Source organism: Temnothorax longispinosus, chromosome 9 (genome assembly GCF_030848805.1).
Source record: "Temnothorax longispinosus isolate EJ_2023e chromosome 9, Tlon_JGU_v1, whole genome shotgun sequence".
In the NCBI taxonomy this organism is placed as follows: domain Eukaryota; kingdom Metazoa; phylum Arthropoda; class Insecta; order Hymenoptera; family Formicidae; genus Temnothorax; species Temnothorax longispinosus.
This window is the reverse complement of record NC_092366.1, coordinates 16590276-16615603: the sequence shown is the minus strand read 5'-3', so window position 1 is coordinate 16615603 and position 25328 is coordinate 16590276. Positions and strand designations below refer to the sequence as shown.

Here is a 25328-nt window from a genome sequence, read left to right as displayed (position 1 = left end):
TGAATTTAGTTTATACATCGAGATATATATGTAATTCGTGGCCGGCTCGAGCAGTAAGGCCCGGTCTACAATCAGTTTTATGTCGGAGTCGGAAGACGCAACGTAGCCGATGGTCCAATGAGGAAAATTCGTTTCCGGAAAAGAAATTCTCTCATTGGACCATCGGCTACGTTGCGACATACGACTCATTGTAGACCGGGCCTAAGCAACCATCGGCGCGTGGCGCGCGACGGCCGTTGTGTTTACGTGTTTTTTCGCGCGCGGCGCGAGGCGCGGCTTCTCGCTTCAGCTTTCACTCTCTCTCTGAGTCTCGTGACACCGTGGCCGGCGCGATGATATCAAGTATTTACTGTTACTCCGAGACGCCGAGCGCGATTCGATAATTATTTAGCTGGCACGTACGACGTTCGATGAACGATATGCAAGCGTATCGAAACGACGGCTATCTGCCGAAGTAGGTATTTCGCGATTCATTGTCATTAAGAATCCAAACGACGATGCTAACTTCGTCGCTTCGTCCGTTCGAATTTATCTTTTAACACACTCTGTATCTCTAATTTGTTATTCGAAAGAACGGAGTAATATATCGTCGAACTGACACGATTTAGATTACAGAAAGCAATAAATAAAGATCGATATATTGTGATTTGCATTAAATACCATATGTATAATCCTAACAATATAATTAGAAGCATATCTCGTGTATCTCGCAAAGTTTGCCGGTCTGAAATGCATCGCGAGTGCACTAATAAAACTCGATTATAAATTCTCGGACGCGAAGTGAAGTTGCCGGCACTGTCGAATCTCGTCGGCTCAGCGCGGCGTCTCGCGGGTAGAGAAACGCTTGATTCCGAGTCGTGCGATGTTAAAACATGTCTAATTAGTAAGTATTGTCATAGATAACCGCAAATATCTCGATCATCTTTACTGACGTGACGTATCTTGACAAATATCTTGATATTCATAACCGACGCGACGCGACGCGAATTCGACGTCTGTACGGCGTCACGGGCGATTTGGCGGTAACGACTGTCCGCCAGTAAAGTACGTGCCGTACGTGGCGTTAATATGCGGGATGTCGCGAAATGCCGGACGGATCGTTAGCTTTGCGCGATTCTGAGTACTTTTCTTCGCGTGATTCTCGCAACGTGAGAAAATGTGCCTCGCGATTAGCATCGGGACATCGGGAGTGCCGTGCAAAGTGCCGCGCGATCGTAATTAACCGTATTTAATGGTACGCGTTGCGTTCGATTAATGTCGGTAGTGCCGTATAAAATGCCTCGCGATCGTAATTAACCTACTGTGTCTCGAGTTATATGTGTCAGTGCCACGAAGGAGTGACCGAGGAAGGCGACTCCGAGAGGAGGAGGCCCGGGGAGGCATCCGGCAACGGCGGAGCAACTGTAGGTGAGTAAATTATTATCATTCATTATTTTTTATATCGACCTATGCCTATCAACGATTATGAAAGTTTATGTCTAAAAATTCTCGGAAATTATTAATTTTTCTGTTAAATATTTATTTAACGAACAACACGAAAGAACGGCTTGCTTCAATGAATACTAATGATGCCGCCGTTCATTCGTGGTCATTCCAATTTGTTTGCTTGGTCTGAATCCGGCTTAAGAAATAAATAAATAATTTACTGCGGGCAATAATCATTTTTTGAAATATTTATTATCATTATCATAAATTACTGCAATATGAAATATTTATTATCATTACTATAAATTAAGTCTGCTAATAATTTGGATATATTTGTATGTTACAGATTTTAAGCTGTGTGCAACAACTCCGCTGCTGCGCATCGTGTATGTGAGTTTTTAATTATTTTTTATTTTATTTGAGATTAAATAAATGTGTAAAAATTATTAGATCATGTATATATCATGTATATATAAAATAAGAAACCAGAAGAAAAAAAATATTAGAAGAGAACCGAAAAATTCTCAAAGAAGAGAATATTATGAATAAATATCTTTATAGACCCATTATCTTAAAATTGATAGACTAGGACAGATTAGAGAAGATATTTAATTCTAAAATAGACTGCTTTTTATTCCTATCTTTCATAACTTATCTGTATTTATTGATGTTTACACTTTGTTAATTGAAACAAACTAAGATTACATGAGATTCAATAAATATTTTAATATGAGACAATTTTCCATATAAATGATTTCGTAATTAATTAGTTATACATCAGCTATTACAAGCAATATTAAAACAATTTTGATATTTATTGATAATAATTAGTAATAATAGATTAGTATGTGAAAATTCTGAGTGTGTATTGCTGGAACATAAAAAATTCATATTGACCAGTTTGTGATCTCACGTCATCTTTTACATATTAAATTTTGAACGTTACAACAGTTTTTTTCAAGTCTAGGAAAAGCTAATTTTGATTTATACATGATTTATACATGATTTGACCAACGCTTATTATTTGATATTCGCGGAATGTCAATATTCGTTCGCTTTAGGGACTTTCTGATTAACTCTTAATAAAGTTCTTAAAATAAAATCATAGCGTATATACAGAGATGGATTTGAGTTAGAGAGAGTAGCTGAAAGTAGTCGCTAGCGTTCTTAATAATGTCACCAGTTTGAAGCCATCGTTTTTCCGAAACATTAATTTGCAAACAGCGCGGCGGTGGAATATTGTGCCGCATTCGCTGTATAAAGTCTCTTGTGGGAACAGTAATTTCTGCATAGCGGGCTGGATAAGTCATCTTAAGCGCATGAAACACAAGTTTGTTTCGGTCGCGTTCCCGCATATACCTCTGATGCTCGCTTTTGATGCAATCTTGTATTAAAACTGTTGTTTGTGTTGCATCTGCGTTTGCACTCTGTTTAGTAAACGTGCATTATTTTGATGACCTAACTATAAAGCGAGCTATGTCGAAAGATTCGGAAACTGAAAGCCACAGTTATAAATGTATACAATGAGAATGCAAACTGATAAATTATTTTCGTAAGTTAAAAATCCCGAGTACTTTATTTGAAAACGGCTGCCTCTCTCGTGTTTCCTGTGTCTTTCTGAAGCAAGCGATATTCGCTTTGAGTCTAGTTTGATTTATTTACGTCGGGAACATTTTATCTGGTGATGCAACTCTCTGGTAATGAAACTTGCGAAAGCGTACAAGTGTGTTAACTTTGTGCGAATATAAATTCTGCGATAAATGCGCAAGATATTAAAGGACGTTTAAGATAAAATAGAAAAGAATGGTAATCAACGTCGAGGTTCAACTTTGAATATGATTTTGATTACATCATTTGCGAATAAAAAATACGATCTTTAATACAACTATGACTTTTTCTAATTTATGTAATAAATATATTACAATAATTTACGGGTGATAAATTGATTTTACAACTTTCTGCAAGATTTATTTTAATTCTGCTTACATATGAGTGTCGCGTGATGTTCGAAGATTTCAAGATATCCATCTCGAGATGCACGAAATAATGATGTAAGGAATATCTCGCGAAATTCGAGGGCGTCTAGTCGCTTTTGTCCGTGTTCTTGTCAAATGGCTTTATATTAGCAGAAAGCGGATTGCAGTCAAACATTCCTCATACGTCTGTGTTTCGCCGCGAGGTCGGGGATCGGGCCTCCACTTGTTATTCCGCGCGTACGATACACGCGACATACATGTATTTGCTCGTCAACGAAAATCTGAGAAGGGATGTCGGATGTCTTGCTTATACCGGCAAGTGCAGGTCTCTGCGAGCGCTAAAGGACTGCGGCTGAACCAAGTTCCATATATGGAAGGGAGATGGAGGGGTGGCGAAGGGGGAACACGGCGGCAATCCTCTAACCACCCAGTCCTAACCGCCTAGCGCCCCGGCTTAGTTCCAAAGTGGCGGTTTCATACGCGCTATATCCCCGATATGAGCAGTTTCCGAGTGCCTGCTGGCTTGCTCGGGCCCGAAGGTGTCGGATAAAGGGAGATAGACGTAAGAAGGTAGACGACGCGCGCGCTGTGCTCGAACGCTAGGTGTAGGTTGCCGCACCGTAGGTCGGAGGCCGGGAGGTCGAGGAGCGAGAAAGACAAAGGGCAAGATGGGGGAGAGAGATAGGTTGGCGGCAGGATGGGAGGATGGGTCTAATGTCTTACGGTCGGGTCTCATTGAAATGCGAACCTCCACCGCCGCGAAGGAATGTGCGAGTATCTACCCACTTGGATTAGAATACATATCCTATCTCCCGTGTCATCCACGTCGCGCGACTTCTCCTCGTAGCTCCCGACGCTATGCCTTTCCTGGTGGTAGGCTAATTAATTAGCCTATCGCGCCGTGCACGCGAACCACCCCCTGGCGCGCCGTTAGAGGACAAAGGGACAAAGGGGACTCAGGGGACGCCTTTGATTTTGCGATCTGTCGTGATTATCGCGTAATCGCATTTGGGACTTTTTGTGAACGCACTGGCGATCGATGCGATGCGCGACAAAGCCGGCAACGGGTAACTCGTTGATAACGCGGGGATACATATATCTATCTAGAAAAAAAGTTAGAGCGAACGTAATTTTACCCTTTTTGTAACGTGATTCTGTTGAAAAAATTTCTGAATGTGCCGATTTAAACTTCAATTTTGCAACTGAAACAAAGGTTTTACAGATATTTCAATAAATGTTCGATCTACAATCATAATTTTTTTTTATTAATGCATTTGGTTAAAAAGATTCACGTATATGTATTTTAAAATTGTATTCTGATTAATTCTATACCAGACTTTTTACGCTCGTTGGTCTCGTTTCGAGAGAATAATTAAACAACACGGGCAATGTAATTCGTTACAAAAAAATCCGTAATAACATAGAGCTAAATATAACATAACGATGCAGCGAGTAGCGATAAATAAAAAGAAGTTATGTATTTGTATCATTTTTGCCTCAATGCGTGCGGCAACTGTTTTATTTATGATACATAGAACTAACAACGAGATTGCACCTTTTTTTGGACATATCATATAATAGCGTGTAACTTAATGATACGAACAGAATATCAATTTCGTTGTAACGCGATGTGTTTATAACTGTTGTATTATTTTATATTTATTTCGATTATCATAGCACACCATGATCGTTATCGTATAAATCGGCATGTAGTAACGGACAGAAAATTAATTTTCATTTAGCGTATCTCATCTTTTAGCTGAGATATGCTGTAATATCATTATCGTATTAGATAAATAGGATTCATACCCCGACAGCAGTATTCAACAACGTTTATTTAAAACGTTAGATGAATATACGGATTATGAGTAATAGCATTCAAATGGCATCCAATAAATGCCGGTTAGACATAATCTTTCTCATTTCATTGAATTTATAATATCTCTCCGAGCCGCGTTGGCATAACAGCGTCGTAACAAATAAACATTATCGCGTTGTACGCGGTGGTAATTGTCATTTTTAGACCGACGTTTATAGAACCAATCCTATAGTCACAGGCATTACGGTGTAATTGAAAATAATTACATAGAGATCGAGATAGATCGATTGACTGCAGGCTGGATAGACGACAGCGTCAAATCATAAATTCTCTCGTACCTATATCGAGCCATCGTACTTTAAACTGCCTATCGTCTCTGAAATAACATCGCCATCGATTATCATGGAGCGTAATGGGGTAGGTCAGCCCGATTCACGATAAGTGGAATCGACCCAGTGGTTAAAAGGGTCGAAGAGGGTAATTCCGTTCGAAGCAAGAGTACGAAGTTTCGTGATTGTTCAGGTATTTAACCCGCCTGCCGTGTTCGGAATATCAGTATGTGAACACGGTGCAGTTAAAATTGCCATTTTCTACCGACGAGCACCTAACATACGCCATTACGCTGCCCTTAATAAGTGTAACGTACTCATTAGTTTCACAGTAAATAATATGCTCGAACCGGAAATGCACGCGCAGCACGCGGACAAAGATTACTTAAATTAGAGATCCTAGGTTTCCTGTGTAATTGGAAAAAGAAAAAATTCCCATATGTGAAGATATTTTACGCGCCGCAGACACATACGTACGCATTAACACACCTGCGATTAATATAAACTTTACACGTCAACAAATACATCAAATATACGCGTGCGTCCATTAAAATTACAACGCTCTGCAACGTTTACATTCACGCTCGAGATAATCGTTGGTATTACCGTATAGTTATTAACTTACCGGCTCATTGGCATTACAACCTCGATTCAGGCTCTACATATTGTTATAAAAATACATCGATCGATCCTAACACGCCTCCGCGATTTCCTCGAATGCTTTATTTATCGTCGCTGTAAAATACTGACTACTCCTTTTCGCACTTTTGGCACGAAATTGAAATATCAAAGTGTACGTTTTTATGATAAATCGTACACGAATACGCTCCACGCGTCCCTCGCTCTTCGTGCCACGTCTCTTTTATAGGTTTAGAGAATTATCGCATGTATCATGCTATTATGATCCGTGAATCGCCGCTCGACGAATCACGTCGTAAAAAGACGTCGAACGACTTTACCAAATGCATCGCGCGAGATCATGCCGATATTACGGGTTTCGAATTAGTTATACGTTGAGACGGCGGCAGATCATCACATAGTCGTATACGAGCACGTGTGATAACGCATAGTTTTAAAAGTCTTGGAAACTGCTCAGGAAACTTGTAGCTACAATCTCCGTTACGATTTCTCATCACGTACCAGTAAGTGAAAAAGCGCATCCGAGTTTCGAGGGCAACGGGACGGACAAATACCGGAGTAGGTTTTACAGAATATTTCCGTCCGCAGTTTTTCCGTCTGTCATCATCATCATCATCATCATCATCGTCGTTGTCGTCGTCATCGTCATCATCGTCATCATCATCGTCATTGCACGTACCGTTCGTGTTTCGCAATTACTTAGAGATTCTGTAGAACGAATATATATTCGATGCGCGTAACGCATGGCACTAACGCGTTCAAAATTTGCTTGTACTTTACTCAGACGGTATAAAAACTGTTTTATATGCATTCGAATCGCTATACACATTCTTTTAGACATACACGGGCACCTTTAGAAAATCTTCATACATACAAGTTGCTATACTTTACTTGGTTCTTCATCAACATCGCTTTGGCTTAAAAAAGCCGATGAGAATTACTTTAATAATAATTAATAACAATGCTAATAAAATGAGAATTGACAGTTTTCTATTATATTGCCTATTATAGTACACAATAATAAATAGATATATGCTTAGAATTTTGAAGAAGTTAACTTCTTCAAAATTGACATGATATTCAATTGAATATCATTAAAGATGTAAAGAAGGAATACGTATTATTTAATTTTTTTATTATGTTTTACGTGATTAAAGTTTTTGTAGATTTTGCAAACATGAAAGGATATTTATTAATAAAGTAACTTATTAATTCATTACAATTGATCGATGGGCAATAAATAAGTTTGCTCAGGTGATCAATCGCCATCTTTTAAAGGTCAAAGTTTACAATAACCATATTACGTATTTAATATAAAAAAAATTTAAGAATTTCTATCGCATGGTTTGATCATCGCGAAGGTTTAGGACCTTACAACAGGTAACTTAGTCCAAATCGTTGGACTTGCCGCGAATACACGTGTTTCCACGGTCCGGCTGCGTGCGGGCAAGTATTTAAAATGATACGAATCTTTCGAGACAAGAGAAGTTGGTGCCAGCAGGTATGGTGGGCGATATAAAAATTCCTACGCCGCACTTTTAGCCACTCGCTCTTCGTCAACGTCGCCGACTCCGACAGACTGACTGTCGTGCGCAAACCAACCGACACAATAACGTGCGGTAATAATTCATTAACAAAAGCGAACGAATTAGCATCGATCTCGCTCGGAGACTGTAAACGAACATACAAAATTCGCACGATGGGAAATCCAGATGGATAACTGGACGTACATTGATAGGTTTTTTCTCTCACGCGTTTAACACATGTACCTACTATATATGTAACGTCCTTAGAGAATTGTTATTACCGGTTTAACGAGCCGGAGTAATGCTTCGGGCAAATTGCAACCGGCAGGATGTACCTCGTGCGTGGTAAACGTGATTTGCCTTTTGACCTTTACGGATAATTTTAGATCAATAATCGTAGAGAACTAGAAAATATGTGCGATATTGATTATGATTTAACATACAATCGTGACTAAAACTTGGATTGGAACTTATAATAAACGTAACTTTAATGCAACAAAGTTACTTTAAATACCTATCTATTATAACAAACTTAAACGCGCTAAATAAAATCAATTTACTGCTTTTGCAAAAGATACTGATATAGTTTAACACTTAGCAAAACTATAAACTACTTAAAAATATGATATCAATCATGGTAGTTCGTAGATCGCTAAGTTGTGGCACAACGTGATTTTATCGCGATTTTATAGCACGAACGAAGGCGATGCAAAGTCCGTTTAGCCAAGTAGCACGCCGAGCAAAGACCTTTCGCCGTAATTTAGCGTCAAGTTTTATACCTCTGTGCAATATCTCGAACTATAATAGCGTTAGTCATTACAAGGCAAGCCGAGAGCGTTTATAAAAGTCGATAGCGTGACACCATCGCTTCAGATCTCTTCAGACGGTCGGCGACATTTTGATTCAAAACGCTTTGACGCGGAACTTTTTGTACGTATATGAATATGTTCTTCTTAGTTCTCTTATACACTTTCTGTGCTCTTAAAATGAAGCAAATATATGTTTATTCTTTGAAGAACGAGGAAAAAGGAATTAGAGAAAAGTAGCTGAAAGAAAAAGAAACGAATATCTATAAATGACGTCGACTGTCATAAACAAAAAAACTCGCTAATTTTATACAAAGAGATATTCAAATAGAAAACTCAAAGCTTTAAGGATAAATATATATATCCATATATTAAAAGTTTTAGATATTTTTTAATCTTATGTTACAAATCTGCTACATCTATTATGATTGAAAATAGTAATACGACATGCAATTGTTTCAATTTTAATTGTATAACCGTTTTACCCCGATGTTAGAAGGTTTTAAACATGATTCCTGCAAATGTGTTTCGAGTTTCTATTCGTAATTCTATATCACGAGAGAGTCTTGATCATAAAACTGGTTCCAACAGAGCAATAAAGTGAAATAAAAAGAAAGATATCATCGTCTGCTCGCACTAAAGAATTAAATACGGTCGACGCGATGTATCGTTTTACATTTCTACGAATCACGCCCGCGTCATGGAAGAAAATCGGCGGTTGTAAAACACCTGAATATATTGGCATTATTCGCAAGTTGACGACGTTACTGACGCGCGTCGACACGTGAAAACATTTACGACTCTCAGAGTCACAATTAGCCGGCAGATAGGTTCTCATTTGTACGTCTCATTAGTAAGGATTTCTTCGCGTGATAAAGATACCATGTGAAAATGTGAGATATTTACGTCCATGCAACGTGTCGTAAAGTGCGACTAACATGTGTCGGTTAGCGTTGAGTGCAGAGAAAGGAAAGTGACGATATCATTTTTATTTGTATAACAAAACAAGTTATAAGGTTTATGAAAACGCGTAACATTCCATCACATTAATTAATGAATATCTTGCATCGTAAAATGCAAATGCCGTAAGGAGAATTACGTCTTCGCCCAACTAACTTATAGTTTTCTTCGAAAGGGAAACCCCCTGCTAAAGTTAAACACCGTTAACATAGTTACGTTTTCGAATAATCACCTCTCTCCCGCGGACGAGATAAAATGCAAAATCGATTTACAGTAAAGACTTTGTACACACTATCGTTATCTCGAATGTATTCAAATTCGTAATAATTGCTCTCGGTGTTCGGCGCATTAAGTTTGGGCCATATTTACGGAACCGTTCGACACCGTGGGAGAGCGGTCTACCTACTCCGAAATTCAACTAAGGAAAATGCGGAATTAGATCCCGCCGAGTGGATTGAGAAATGGTTGTAAGTGTATGGGAATCTAGTTTGGAAGAGCATCCCGCCCACCCACGTGGCCATTGCTTGGCGGCAGTCGTAACTCATGGAGCCACGAAGGCAGCTGGTGCATGCCCTCCTATACAGGGCAGCCCGACTGCATCAGCGCTTGAAATTGGAAACCATATCGCGGGATATACAGATTATTATGCCATTAGGGTATAATAGGAGGAGCTTCCGGGTTCGCCGGGAAACGAGGAAGCAGATTCCGTAGCCGGGAATACTGGGCTGTGCAACAATTAAACCGGCGTGCGCGCAAGGGACGATGACGCGAGAGAGGAAATTATTTTCACCGTGCGGGTATCGCGTCGCGTTGCGTCGTGTCGTGTCGCATCACGACGAATGAAGCGACAATAGACAGAAAAAACTGAAGTAATTAATGCCGCTCAATCGACGACATACAAATTGTGAAGCGCGAGCCGCGAAATTACTTCCTGCGGTATTATCGAAATGTAACAGCCACCATTGTTATCGACATGGAAAGATTATTCAAAGAGGGGCGATTGAAACACAATAATCGTTTGACGATGTACGCCGTTAATGGATAATAGAGATTGTAGGGAAAGAGCAAACATTGTTAAATTAGAAAGATTCGAAAATGGAATTTTCACGTTTTTCACATCGCTTATGTAACGTCAGTGCCTCGCCAGCGTTACCGTTTTAATTAAAATCCACCGACTGCTATGACGAGGACTTTCCCCTACATCGCCAACATCAAACTATTTTTATAATTAGTTTGAAAGCAAAGTAATAAATTTCCCAACGCGCGTCCGCAATCATTATATCATTCGTATAATAAACCTCTAATTAAAGTTAAATTAACCATTTCCTCGCGGAACAGTCAAAATTCCATGCTTGCCGTCTGACCTCATCTGCATTCTCGTATTTTGCGGTGACGCGCGTCCCGCCGCGTGCACCTGCTCTCTCCGGAAACAATATCGTGGAATCGCAGTTTGCCGATTCGCCTTCGCCAAATCAAAGCTGAGAAGAGAAGGACCGTATATTTCTGCGCCCGAGCCGCTGCGAGGGTTCTTCTCACGGCCGAGTCCGACTCATTATTCATCGCGGCGAGAGGGCCGCACAATAAAGAAGGCTTTGGAAACACGAAAGCTGGTCCAGAAGGCACGCTGTTTATAAAAACAGAAAAGAAAAAGGAAGAGAAACAGCCTTAAATGCGCCTTATGAGTCTCTCACGCCCCACGCTGCCGGCGGGTCTGTCCAAAGTGCGAATAGCCTGGTTGTAAAGAGAGAGTACAAATAAGCGTTGAGTGCGTTCCAAGGTGTGGCGAGGTGTAAAACGCAACTGAAAAGTGTTACGACAGAGCGCCGAGATAGGAAGTTTTTGTAAAACCGCTATGATATTCGGGATACAGTAATCCTCTATAAGACAATTAGAGCTGCTTTCTTCTCACTGCATGAAATTTTTAAAAATTAAAGAAAAATCGGAGAAATTGAAAAAGTCTGTATATGATAAGAAGTACATTTGTCGATGACATAGTTACTGATTATTATTCTTTAGCAATCGAGCCGTCACAATGTCAAGAAATAGTTATTTTTCACAAATATACTTTCACAAATATATTTTTCACAAATAATTCCACAAATATACTTTTGCAAATATCGACTTATTATATTATTAAAATGCAAAACTATATATTTATAGTTACTACAAAAGTATATGTGTATGTAACTTTGTTATAAGTATAAACACAATCTCTCTATGGCTACAACTCACGGAATATGGCAGCGTTGAATACAGCGTGTTAATTGCCACAGATATCTATCCTATTAAATATTCGAGATCTTAAGGATCATGGCCAGGACCTGAACATTCTCATATTTCCGGTGTTTCTCGGTGTATTACATTACCATTAACACGCCGAATGAAAGTGACTCTCGATTAGAGTAATCTGGAGATCTTAGCCGCAGACAACGGACGTGGGGTGCAAACAGAGCTTCTGCTTCCGGGCACCGTACATTAAGCCTCCCGGCGACATTCCCATTTGGCAAGGGAATCGGATTACCGTACGCCTTGTGGCGGCAACGAAAGCCGAAACTCACTTATACTGGCGTTTGTCCTCTCGTTCTGCCGACCATCTGAGAATATTCCGTTGTAAAGCGGTAAAGAGACTGTAGTGATGTATCGACCACATCAAACGGGAAAAAGCGAAAACACCATGTTTTAATCCTTTTTAAAATTTATAGATTTTTTAAATTTTCAGACGATTAAAGCGTACATTCTCGAAGCATTTTCTTTATATAGTTTATATGGTAGAACAAAAAAGTTTTTACATGCATATTCTATAGAGAAATGCTTTTACGCTCTATATATAAATTAAATAAATGTTTTATATTTGTGTATTTCCATTGAAATTTTTTAGTGAAATATTACGATTATTATCTTATTAAAATGCAAAACTATATATTTATAGTTACTACAAAAGGCTATATATATATATATGTGTATGTAACTTTGTTATAAGTATAAACAGATGATAGAAAAAAAATGGAGTATATATACTTATTGTTAGCCATATTATACATAGATATACGATTATTATGTGCTTGATTTACAAGAAATAAGAAATTTCAATATTTTTAGTTTCCAATGGAACGATATTGTTAAACCAATAATGTAACGCACGAACAAACACGGAATATTTAGATACAAAATGCAGTAAATTCAGAGAAACACGCCATTTGGTCAACAACTGCGGATTATCGCCATTAAACGAGCGTCATGTACGCGGTTATGCAAATACAACATAGTTAAGTAATACCAACTCAACATTGGATTATATGCATATATGCAGTTTGTAATTAATGACCGCACCAAAATCATTCGGCATGGTGCATACTGTTGCTTTCGTTCTCATCTCCAATCACGAATGTACCTTTCCTCCTCGAACACGTAACACGTAGTTGCGGAATTGTTCAGTAGTCCTTGTTCACGCTCACGTTCGAAGTCGTAATTTAAGTCATTAAATCTGAATTTTGAAATTTTTATAGACGTGTAGTAACAACTTATGACAAATTTGAATTTTATTCTTGACAAATAAACTGAAAGGTTACATAAATATTTTAACGGCTCGGCTCGCTATGTCCGAAAAGAACCTTGCACGATTCTATCATCATATTAGCGCGGTAGAGGCGTCGTAAGTGTTGCATAACCAGTCGGTGTCCGGTCGAGGCAAGGCAATCTGCCTATGGCAACGGATACATGGTTACAGACCATTAGATTTAATTGTAATGCCGTACGGCGCGGCTGTAAACAATGCGACCGCTTCGTCAACTGATGAATATTCCATTACCGTGAATCAACTGATTAATTTCTCAGCAACGGGCCTAAGTGTTGCGAACAAATGTGCGTGAACGCACGCAAGATGTAGTGAGTGTATGCCAGTAGATTAATTCTCTCGCGCGAAGCACAGACATCCTAATTTCCGTTCGTGCTCAATGGATGCTATTAGTAATGGTCTCTGATAGTCGGCATACAATTCTGACATGGAAGTGTAACTTCTCAAGACAGCCACGTGTAAAATAAATTACCGATCAATTAATCTTAAAATGAACAGCATAATATAGAATCGACATATATCTATGAGACGTTAACTTTGAATAAGCGTGAATACTAAGATTGCGCAAAAAAAAAACGTGAATAATATAACCGTATAAATAGGTTTAGATTTTAAAATCATTCTCTTTGAGATACAATTCAGTATAACGTTGCACAAAAATTAATTGATATATTCATAATTCCCCATCAGTGACGCGATAATAATGGTGAATATTACTAAATTTCAGTAGACGAACAATCTCTAAAATTCAATAAATAGACAGTAACAAAGGAACAAAAGGATAGTCGATCTATAATCATCAAATACGTAGACTTTTGTTTCATATACAATAGTTTGCTAATATTTCGATACGTTTTCACAATCGTCATTCGTCAGTGATATTATACAGTATTTAGTAGATATCAATATAAATCAATGATTCGCATAATTCCTAATAAATTGTCAGAAATATGATAATATATTCCGTTTGTTAGCTAAAAATTGTACATGTATAATACACAATAGACCGCTAATTATCCGGGCATTGATTATTTGAATATCGATTCCGCTTGAACGGTCTTAATTTATATTAAAACTATATTATTATTATTATATTACATTGTTTATATTGTTTTGTTTAATATTTTACGTATATTATACATTTCCTTATTTGGAAATTTTATGTAAATAGAAAATAATAAATTATAACATAATACTTGTCCCAACAGTAATTAATTAATTATAATAATCTAAACAGAATTTAGAAATTAGAAGAATTGACTTGCAAGAATAAAAAATTTTTAATTATTGTTCAAAGTTAAACTTTAAAAATTCTTGGTAAAAATCAGCTGTAAAATTAGTCTATTGCATATCGATAGATTTTTCTTAAGACAAAGCCGAAAAAGTGCATGCGTTAATTGTCACGGTAGATTAAGCAGGCCGGATCACTCCAAACCAATCGCTTTTTTTTCTTATTGTTATTCTTATTACGTGCCAGAGTTCTCGAATCGGCTGGCTGATCTCTGTGGAATTAGGGGGGAGTGGGATCGGAATGCCTCGCTGACGAGATGATTAGACATCGGAGAGGAGCGGAGGGATAAAAAAGTGGTTCCTTTAATTAGGAAACGTGCGCGAACCAGTCAAACGTTCCGCGCGACTTTAAACTTCAGCAACCATCGAAGGTGGAATTAATTTAACGACTCGTATCTGATGTGGAGGGTTAATTATATCAATTCGACGCATAAGAATTTCGCGCTCGATGAGAGCTGTTTTAATTATATCAAGACACCGAGGGTTTCCTTTGCTAGTATAACATTGCGATAATTTATCCATGAGAACCAGTTTACGTCGGGGTTTCTGATGTGATGCGGGATCGTTGGAATTCTTGGTTATATCGCAGGTTGCTCCGGCGTATAGTTTTCCACCTCGCGAAAGGTTCGTAAGTACCGATTGCCATAGCTGCGAAACATTATTGCAGTGATTACGTTGAATCGCCTATTGCGCTGTTATTTTCACAATTAAGTCTCAGCCATTAAAAGTTTCTTTACAGGCGTATTAGTAAATGTCAATAATCAATGACCGCAACCGTTACAGGCGTTGTTCTTTCACGTACGCCTCTACGAGATAGCGAGAAAAGTATAATTGACGATGATGACTATATTAGATGACGACATTTCCGCGCGATTCGCACCACACGATACTTAATGCCTTTTTTCCCTCATTTACGATACCGTGATTACGTCGACTTTTAGGTGAGAACAGAAGATGCGGATATGCCTCGGGGTTAAATGCAAAGATTTCATAATCCTGCAAACGCTCAATAATTGCGAGAACTGCGAAGATTATATAAGCGTGAAACAGATATCTTTTCCATATCCTTGTAAACTGTATCTTTGTTAATTATTTAAAATTTCATCTGGATTTTAATTAACTTTCTGCCTTTATCTGGATGTATTTAAAAAAAGAGGCAGATCAATCAGTTAAATCCCAGTTAAGCTTGACCAATATTTATGGCAACGAGCCGCTGCGATCGAGAATTGCAAACACTCGATGCAACTCACCCGCGGATAGGTTACTTGTCGCGATGTTTAATGAAGAGCCCTGAAAAAATACTATTTATCCAGTCGCAACGAATGCAAACGTTTCATCGGAAATTCTGGCACGCGGAGTTTTCCAGTGAAAAATCCAATACGCGCATACGCGTATACGAAACGAACTAGTGGACGCGTGTCCGAGGGAGAAAGAGAGAGAGAGGGACGCGCGCTGGCCGGTGAGGGCAATGCGCTGCTGCCGATCTTCAACCAGCTTGACCCAAATACGTACTACGAGCCAGGCATATTTTTCTTTCTATTTATTTTCGTGGCTCTCGATGGTCGAGCGATATCACGTTTCTGTTCGCTGTCTCACCATCGCGGCCGCACTCTGCGGCGATCACTCTCCGGGCCGGCCGTTTTTCTTTTTTTCGTTCATGTCCCGGCGCGGCGCAGCGACGAGTACGGAATATTCGTCGGCCCGCGTTCTCTCCCGTTCATCTCTTTTTAGCATTCGCCAAGATATCACATGCGGGACCGGTTATTGCACGTGGTGTGAATTACTCTCGCGACGCGAATGCTACACCGATTGTAATCGATAGCGTTGATCGCGTTGTCTCGTTACAGCTGTCACCTCGATGTGGATTGTCAGCGATGTCGAAACACGCGCGAAACCATCCTTCCCTCCTTTCTCCCCGTTATCATTTGTGATTGATATCCCTTTGTTACCGATATCTTTGCGCTCGTGATTATTTTCTCGGTACGATTTTCTAAAGTACCTACCTCGAAACAAATGGCGAGATTGAACTCGAACTCGATTAATGCTTATTCACAGGGCAAAGGGAATCGATATCGTTAAGAGCCGAAATGGAATAAATATCAGCGAAAGCAGAATTTCGCACGCTGTTTTTATAGCACGCACTTAAAATTGCTGACAGGTAATTAACGTAAATCGTCGGAAAACTGCATAAGATTTTACACTTTAAATATAATAGGATTTACTGCCATTTATGTAAATGTATGAATACATTAAAAAAAGAATCTTTTTTTTATTCTGCGCCATTGAAATAACTGAATAATTAAAACAAGCTTAGATAATTTTACCAGCTATTATTTCAAATGAATAGCTTCCGATGATTAAAAATTGTATAAAAATATTTCTTAATGATATCGAAAGTATAAAAGACAGTTTTATCAGTGTCATATTATATATGGCGCCTTGAAGACTGGACACTCTCATTTTTCTATAAACTATTTTTATAAATAGAGTGATCATGTTAATATCATAGCGAGTTAATATCCTCCTCTCATCAGCTATTATCTTCGAACTTGATAGGCAACCCTGATACCGGCGAAATAGTAGAAAGGCGGTTGTCGATGATAAAGGGTTGCTTCCGCGAACTCAGAGATATTTGCTCCGGTTGCGCGGAGTTTGTTTATTCTACGCATAAACCTTAGACTAATCTCACAGCCGGGGGGCCGGTTACGTCGGTTTCAAGTACGATGCCTCTTTGTTCCATTCGGCGGCGGCGGTCTGTAGCTAGAACTCCTGTTTACGCGCGGTGCAGCCTCCGGGAACTCGGCGCCGCCTAAGACGCGCGTGTAGATTACACAAGCATGGTTCGTGTTCGCCGGCGTTACGATAATTGCACGATGGAGTTGCGGAAATCTTAGAAGATTAGAGATGCGAAGATGCGCCGGTACCCTCTGAGTGTTACACCGCGTCGGCAACAAGATATATTTGTTTTGTAACCGCGCGACTTTATTTAAACAAACTTATCGAGAGTGGAGGCGTTCGAAATGGATATTGCGGAATGAGGGGCTTCGTATCGGTATAGTGAAATAAATACGAATACGAATTCGATAAAAGTACTGTTCTAAAGGGAAGATATATTTTGTTAATTAAACGTTCGTCGATGCAACCTTAATTAGGATCGAATAAAGTTTCGGAAATTATTTGTATTTATTTTATCCCTTTTTGCAGAATAAATTGTAGTCGTTCGTTTATTTTTCTTCTTGCTACAGTTTGCGTATAAATAAAATATCGTAGCATCAAGTACGAAAAAAACATCGATCTTTATTCATTAGTTGGAGAGATAAGGCTCTGTTGGATGTCTACACGTCCATACGTGGAAGGAACCGGGCTAATTGAGAGCCGATCGCTGTTGACGGTGCGAAAATTATATTTATTCTTCTATATATGGAATTAAACGTACGTTTCGGTCCTTATTCGGACCATCTTCAGCAATGTGCTGTGTGAGACGTACGTTTTAATTCCATAGAAGAATAAATATAATTTTCGCACCGTCAACAGCGATTGGCTCTTAATTAGCTCGGTTCCTTCCACGTTTATTCATTAGCTTAAAAAAAAAATTCTCTCCCTTTTGCCACGAGAAAAAGGAAATACGCACGGAATGTGTACTATGAATCATGTTGTCCTCGCTACGAATGCCGAAACGAAACTGCATTCCTGCGAAAGGAGAGTCTAGAAATACTAAGGGCTTAATTATGTGCGGAAGAGTCGGCATTCGAATGGATGTGGACCCGAAAATTGTTTTCACTAATTTGAATTCTGGATATAAGTACATCGAGTTAATTTTATGTTTGGAAAATTTATATTGTTTAACATCCGTAAATATAAAACAATATGGTCTCGTTCACGTCGATTTCTGATGTATTCTCAGATCTTGAATTACACTATTATTCCACTCATAATGTTTCAGTCATATTAGAAATTATAGATAAAAATTTTTCAATTATACATAAATAGGTAAGGTGTTTAGTAATCGTACTTATAGAACTTATAGAACAATCAGTGTGTTAACTAAATGCGTTTATTATCAAAATATAAATACGCGACGTTAATAGTATAATTGATATTTCTATGTTAGAAAGTAGTTAAGAAGAATCTGCCAAGAATGGCAAGTTAAAAGTACAGACGACATTCTCCGCTCGCAATATTCTTGGTTGCGCGATTAAAAAGTGTTACAAAGAAAAGTTTCCACGCGACGGTTCAGCGTGTTGAAATTTGTAGAGTGCAAGAAGCCTCGCAAGAAGATGAAGAAAACGATCTCGAGCAGTTTTCGCGAAAATGCAAAAAGTTGCTGGCAACGAGCGAAGACTTGCGCGAACAAGCGTCGCGTTGGACCACACGAAACGAGAAGCGCTAATTAAAGCAATTAAGTTAAGAATCCATTCGAATAATTAAGGCGCCCGATAAATTCGTCCTGAGTATCCTGATACCACGTGTACGCTGCAAAACACGGCGCGCGTGATATTTTTCGAGCACGTTGTCGCGTGAAGCAAAAATTTATTACTGACGAATACGTTGTTTTCAAAGTGTATCTCGAAATTAAAACATTTTCAAGAATTAAACGGACAAAACAAATGGATGGATATCGTTGAAAAATTTCACAACAGTTAATCGTGCTATATACCCTGAAATTTTGAATGCGTCTGATTTAGACGGAAGTTGAATTAAAGGCGATAGGAAATTGTTCACCGAGCGTGCCGTGATAAATATGATGATCCATTAATTATTACGGGCTGTGTGAAAAAGAGCGAAAGGACGGTCGATAACGATTTTTCGATGTGATTGAAACGCGTGGTTTATAAATGCACACCGTTGGCATTTCTGCTGTCGATATAAATCGATGATCACTCATCCGCATTGCACCAATTAAAATTTGGTAGCGGTTCCCATTAACACACTAGCCTCGTTTACTGGCCGTTCAATGTCTATTTGAAAGCTATCATATATGTGTGCAGTAATTTCTATCACGCACAATCAGCAGCGATAATGATTGTCTGTCGACGCATTAAATTGAGCATCGAACGATGTGTCCAATTACGATCCATTAACGCAGTAAAATTGCACGCTCGGATTTTATATTGGAAAAACGTAACAGTCGCGGTGTTTAAAACAACGGTAGCCGATACGTACACTCTCTTCTATTATCTGTTGGTTGCCCATATTTGAATATAATTGTCTATGGTTCGCTAGTTTCGGCGTACGGTCTGTAATGAAAACCAACATATCCGTACCAGTATAAATGTGGCATAACAACGTAATAAAAACTAACTATGAGCAACAGTTATTCCGATATTCAATTCTTACGTGCTCTCGTTATTGTCTATTACGACGCGTTTTTACCATCTCTATAAACTACGATTACTCTTTTAACGTTGGCGACTATTTAAAGAGTATATTAGTTATAAGTTGCCTTTCTGTGGCATTTTTTCCTGGTGCAAGCTTTTAAATATGCAACGTTTTTTTCTGTATCTTTATGTCCTTAAACTATTTATACACGACACACGTACATTGTATGCTCATAGCTTACAAATACTTCATCGTAAGGTTAACGAGGAAATATTTCGTGGTACCGAAGCTTGACTATATATTTCGCGGCATTGAGTTTATTAGCGCGTCCCGGATACGCAAAAGCAATACTAAATTAGTGTCTGACCTGCAGATATACGGCATGACAGCGTGAACTTGTAAACTTAATTTACGTGACTAATTGTAAGTTGCATTCGGTATACGATTGTTACCGTCATAACAGTTATGCGACGAATAAATATGTACGTAAAGTCTAGACACTGTCGCATTAAAAATATGTGAAGCTATGAGCGTCTAATAGCGGAATGTCAAATTATCGAAGTGTCGTGTGACATGTCGTTTCACAAAAAATCGTGATCATAAACATAAATAGCTCTGAAGTTAAATTAAGAAATCATATTTGAGAACATGTATGTTAATTTATTAAATATTTTATATCTTAACAGAAGAATATATTACTAAAAATATAAAAAATTAAGAATTAATGTATATATATATATATATATATATATATATATAAAGTGTTTAAACATTTCAAAAATTACGTTAATTTAAAAATACAAGATTGATGAGATTAAAACGACACTAATTTTAAATTGTATAAACATCTATTATTTACAAAAGAATGTTGTAGTATTTGCTCCAGGTTCATTTATTTCTATTAAAACAATTGATGTTCAATTTAGACTTAATTTAATCTTTTTTTAAATTTCTTCTCCGACCTTCAGACCTGCCAGTTGCACTCGGCTGTGTTTATCTAATATCAAAACTATGTTAATTACATTCTGTGTGGTTATCCCTTATGGCTGAAGTAGATAAGAACGGACAAGGTATTAGTCCGTTGATATAACTCTCACGAATATTTATTTAGGATCCTCCGTGCACGACCCGGTCGGTCTACTGTCGCAAGATCTATCCGTCACAATCGACGATTTTAATCGACCCAATGTGAGTAAACCCATTTCGTGGAATTAACATTTCATCTGATGTTAAATCATCGTGACGGAAAGCTGTCTCATTTTTAATATGGAACATGTAACATATATCCTCTCTATAAAACAACTATACATGTGTAAATATAAAATTTTATTTATTTGCACTGTGAAGTTTCGCGTATCACGGTATATGTCATTGTCCATTGGGAAATTGTATTTCCATAGATTTTCACTATTGGGCTTACACACATGCTATGTTATTGATATCAATCGTTTTTAGTGCAGAGTTTCATTGAAAGAGTGCGATTTAACTTCGTAATAAATTTAGTGGAAATCGCTAAATAGGGATGCTTCCAAGCTGGATCTTTTGGTGGAAGTATCTTCGAGATAGCATACGTGGTTAAGCGGAAAACACATTGCAGGTTTTCACACACATACACATACACTTCATTCCTACTATACCATCTCTATTCATCGTCTTTTTGCTCGCTGGAATTAAACGTCCGCTTGAATTTCCGTTTGTCGCAGATGCGGCGAACCATGGTTGCGTTTTTCTATGTCTGTATATAATCGAAATACTAACTCGAGATACCCAACACTTTGTCCACGATTAAAAGAGATAAGGAGTAATGTTCAAATATCATTAGGGTAGAATAATTTATCAGCGCTTCATCCTGACGCTTCAAAGAATCAATGTCGCGCACAAATGCGGTCTTATAAACATTTGCTAGATAGAAACGTTTGAATGAAAAGGACTTACCTAGAGAAACGTGAATATCGTATAGCTGGAACGTGGAACGTGAGAAAGAAGTTCGACGGAATTTTAAACAGGGCATTAGGAAAAATAAGGTAGGGTGGATATCGGGAGTAAGCGCGGAATAAGTTAAAAGACAAAATAAGAGGAGGCATCGTGCGGAACGAACAGCCTCAGCCCCGTCCTCTAAGGACCTTCGTTTCGAGCACGTACTTCTTCCGCTTCCAGTACATTGTCCCCCCGCTGTAGCAAATGCCTTCCTTATGGTGAATTTACTTCGGCGAGCTCTGCCGCGTTCTTCACGCAAGACGTAATAAATGGGCAGAGCGATAAATCGAGTGGGAGTTATTTCGCTTGATAAGGCAAATCTGCCATGTTAACGCGCCCTCTCGGGTTAACGCTTCATCTCTTTTTCGTAATCTCTTCTTACTCGGGTTGTTCTGTATATTATAATAGCTCGCGAGTCAAGTCGTAAATATGTCTTAGGAGCCGCGTTCTTTGATCGTGCGTTGTCGGAAAGAGATACTGATTCCAGACGCGTGTTTCTTGACCGCGTTTTACTTTAAGACGTTGATTAAAGACGAGAAGAGTAACGTGCTGTAGACAGATGTGGCATGCAAAAATATTAGATCAGCGTTCTTTTAAAAGATTTCAGAAGTTAAAAATTTAATACACTTTTCGTGTGTACACTTTATGAGATATTTTTTTATGAAAAAAAGATGCTATAATTAATATCAATGTTTTAGTAAAGCAAATTCTAGAAAGCTAAAATTCTGGAGCACAAATTTTCTCGCATCGCATCTCTTTTAACTTTTCAAATAGTGCTCAGATATGCATTCTTTTTTTAGTATAGATAGTACTAAGAAGAATTCTATTTCCTTATTTCATCAAAATTATTACAGAAGTTTTTATAGTAAAAATATCATATGTAAAATATATATGTTGTGAGATATAATTATAAAGTAGTAATTTTGTTTAAAGAGATAGTCTTCATTATAATGCATAATGTTATCTTGGTAGGAATTAAATTGAAATAAATATAATATTCCTTCTCCCGCAAGAGCATGTTTCGATGGAGCAGGGTTTACGTAGAGTAAACTCAGTAATTCTTTTGAAGAAACTATTCATCGAGACGAGAAAAAGAAACGACGGGGTTGTTGTCAAAAGGTTGTTCTCACTTTTAGATCAACCGATATCGTATTTGCGGTGTCGTAATGATGAGTTTTTTTTATCGTCGTTGAGAGAGGAAAAAAGGGAGACGTATTATGCTTGAATTATTAAAAATAATGAGCACATCGTCGCGAAAGCATAAGTATATTTTCAAAGATTGAATAGAAAAGGCAAGAAACTAGAAGATATTTCTAACGAACAAATATGCGTGCTTCTTTGCCATTTTATCGTCTCTTTATAATGAAAAGGAAAGAAAAGTTACATAACGACGTGGAAGTCTCTATAATTACGAATACGTTTTATAAGTATGTCTATAAAAAAAAGAGTCTCAAGGAATGTATATAAGATACATATTGTGCTGTCTTTGATAAATTTGTTGCCTTCTTTGTAATATCTAAATATAATATTTATATTTATGTTATAATTATAATTGTAATATTTACACATACAATTGCTTTGTTAAAATTTTGGATAAATCATATTATAGTTTATTGTTGACACAAGTTTTACAATAGTTAAACGTTTTACAAAAGAATTCTAACAATTGTATATTACCTAGTTCTTTTGTTAGTGCGGAGATACCTAAATTATGCAATCTTGAGAATTAATTGAAAGCTTATTTGAAGCAGTAACAAAAATTATTGTTTATCTCGACCAGAATTTGTTAATTATAAACTGAATTCATTTTCGATACGACGAAATCGATTCATTAGAAGAGACATTAGAAATGCCGATGAATATGGCCAAATATAAGTCTAACACTTTCGGAAGACCCACCATTTAAAAATATCCACCCACACTATCATTTCACTAGATAAATTCGTGAAGGACGGATTTAAACATGAATTTTGTACAGTCCCTAACACGAATCGGTTGTAAACGAATCTTTATTGATTGTCGCCTCTATACACCTTTGTATCAGAACAACCTCGAGGAGTTTTATCGATCTTACCGATCTCACACCGCCTTATTCGAATCTCAAATAACAGCGGCGGTGTAATTGTTAATGAAAGTTGAGACAAGTCGACAAGACGATAGCGTCAAATTTGTATCACCGATCAATCCTGATGAGATGTCCGGATAGCAGTGCGCTTTTCGGAAATAGGTAAAGTGCATTTAAATTTAAATATGGGTGTTGCAGTGATGTTTCTTGTCGCCATGAATTATATAGCAACAGTCTTCGATCTTGATAATCCTTTCTTCCTCCGGCGCTAATTATCGAAGGGTTCTCTTAAAGCTTTAAAGCTATTTCGTATATACGTGACGACGAGATGCTATAAAATGTAAAGTACGGTAAGATAAAGATACTTGAGAGGAGTATGCTTAAAGTATGGTATTATAATAAATTAAAAAGTTAACGTCGTTAATGAAATTTGATCTGAAGTTTTTCTTTTAATTGCTGTGGATTATGTATAATTCCAATGAAATCAATCTCAACTCTTACATTGTATAACGACACCTTCGCTTTTGCCTTAGCAATTTTGTTTGACAATAGCTACTCGCTGCAAATTGTAAGAAAATAGCATCACGGCTTCAAAATAGTGTTCAGTTACTGTATTATATTCCGTACAGATTGGGTCATAACATGCATCGCATTTGATAAATCGTATTTTATATTTTTAAAGCACTCTTTATAACATGAAATACTCTATAACGTGAAATATACTATAATCACGTTTAAATCACAATATAAAGAGTTTTATGTATGCGCTTCAGACTACATCCATTTTGAGACCAATCCACGAAATTTCGATGCGTTCACATTGTAGAAGTTACGTGAATAGCATTTTTCAGAAATGCAATATTGAGGTATTTTATTCGATTATATCAAGCGAGAATACATAAGCTGATTGGAAGGGAAATGCAACGAAATTGAACTAAAGTCCAGTTTCATGTAAGAATATGCGACGCTTGTTTTCTTTTTTTGACAGACAAGTATAAATACTGCAACTCTGACTTTTCACTTTTTTTTTGGAATACAGTTAACTCTGTTTTATTGCTCGAAATGGAGTGTAAAATTGGATTCAAATGCAGAATATAGTCTTTTAATATGCTATATATACAGGTTTATTATTTGACAATTATAAAATAAATGTGAAAGAAGCACCGTGCGATGAAATCGGAGTTGTAGAATAGCCGAATAAATCACGTGTCGACTTTCACGTGAAAGATGTTATACCGACTTCGTCGGGGCTTCGGAGAAATTCTACGTTTGCAAAGTGCATCGCGTGTTGCATAGTATGTTTCGTATTATGCGCTTGTGTTGCCGTTGTGTTGCCGCGCGTCAGTTATTCCTGGAATTCGTTAATTCCGGCTCTTCCATGGAAAATACAAATGAACTTTCGACGAAGTGGCATCTCGTCAAACTTTATTGCATTTGTAATACTCACAGAAACAGCACTGTCGATCGTTGGGTCATCCATAAATACGTTTGCCAGGTTAGTTACAATATTACGTTTTATTCGTGAATGCTTTTCTATTAATTTACTATAAAATTATTTTACATACAAAGATCCTCAACAGCAGGATGAACAAATTACATTAAAATAATGATTCTTTCATAAAC

The 25328-nt window shown here is 37.7% G+C and overlaps 1 protein-coding gene across 1 annotated transcript in view; it reads left to right on the top strand.

Moving 5' to 3' along the window:
* The first annotated feature begins 1392 nt into the window (after positions 1–1392).
* LOC139818750 (neural cell adhesion molecule 1-A) overlaps positions 1393–25328 on the top strand; it is a 136502-nt gene continuing 112566 nt past the window's right edge. The window contains exons 1-2 of the mRNA XM_071787632.1: positions 1393–1407; positions 1772–1815. The gene's annotated coding sequence lies outside the window, so the exon portion shown is untranslated. The remainder of the gene's footprint in view (positions 1408–1771; positions 1816–25328) is intronic.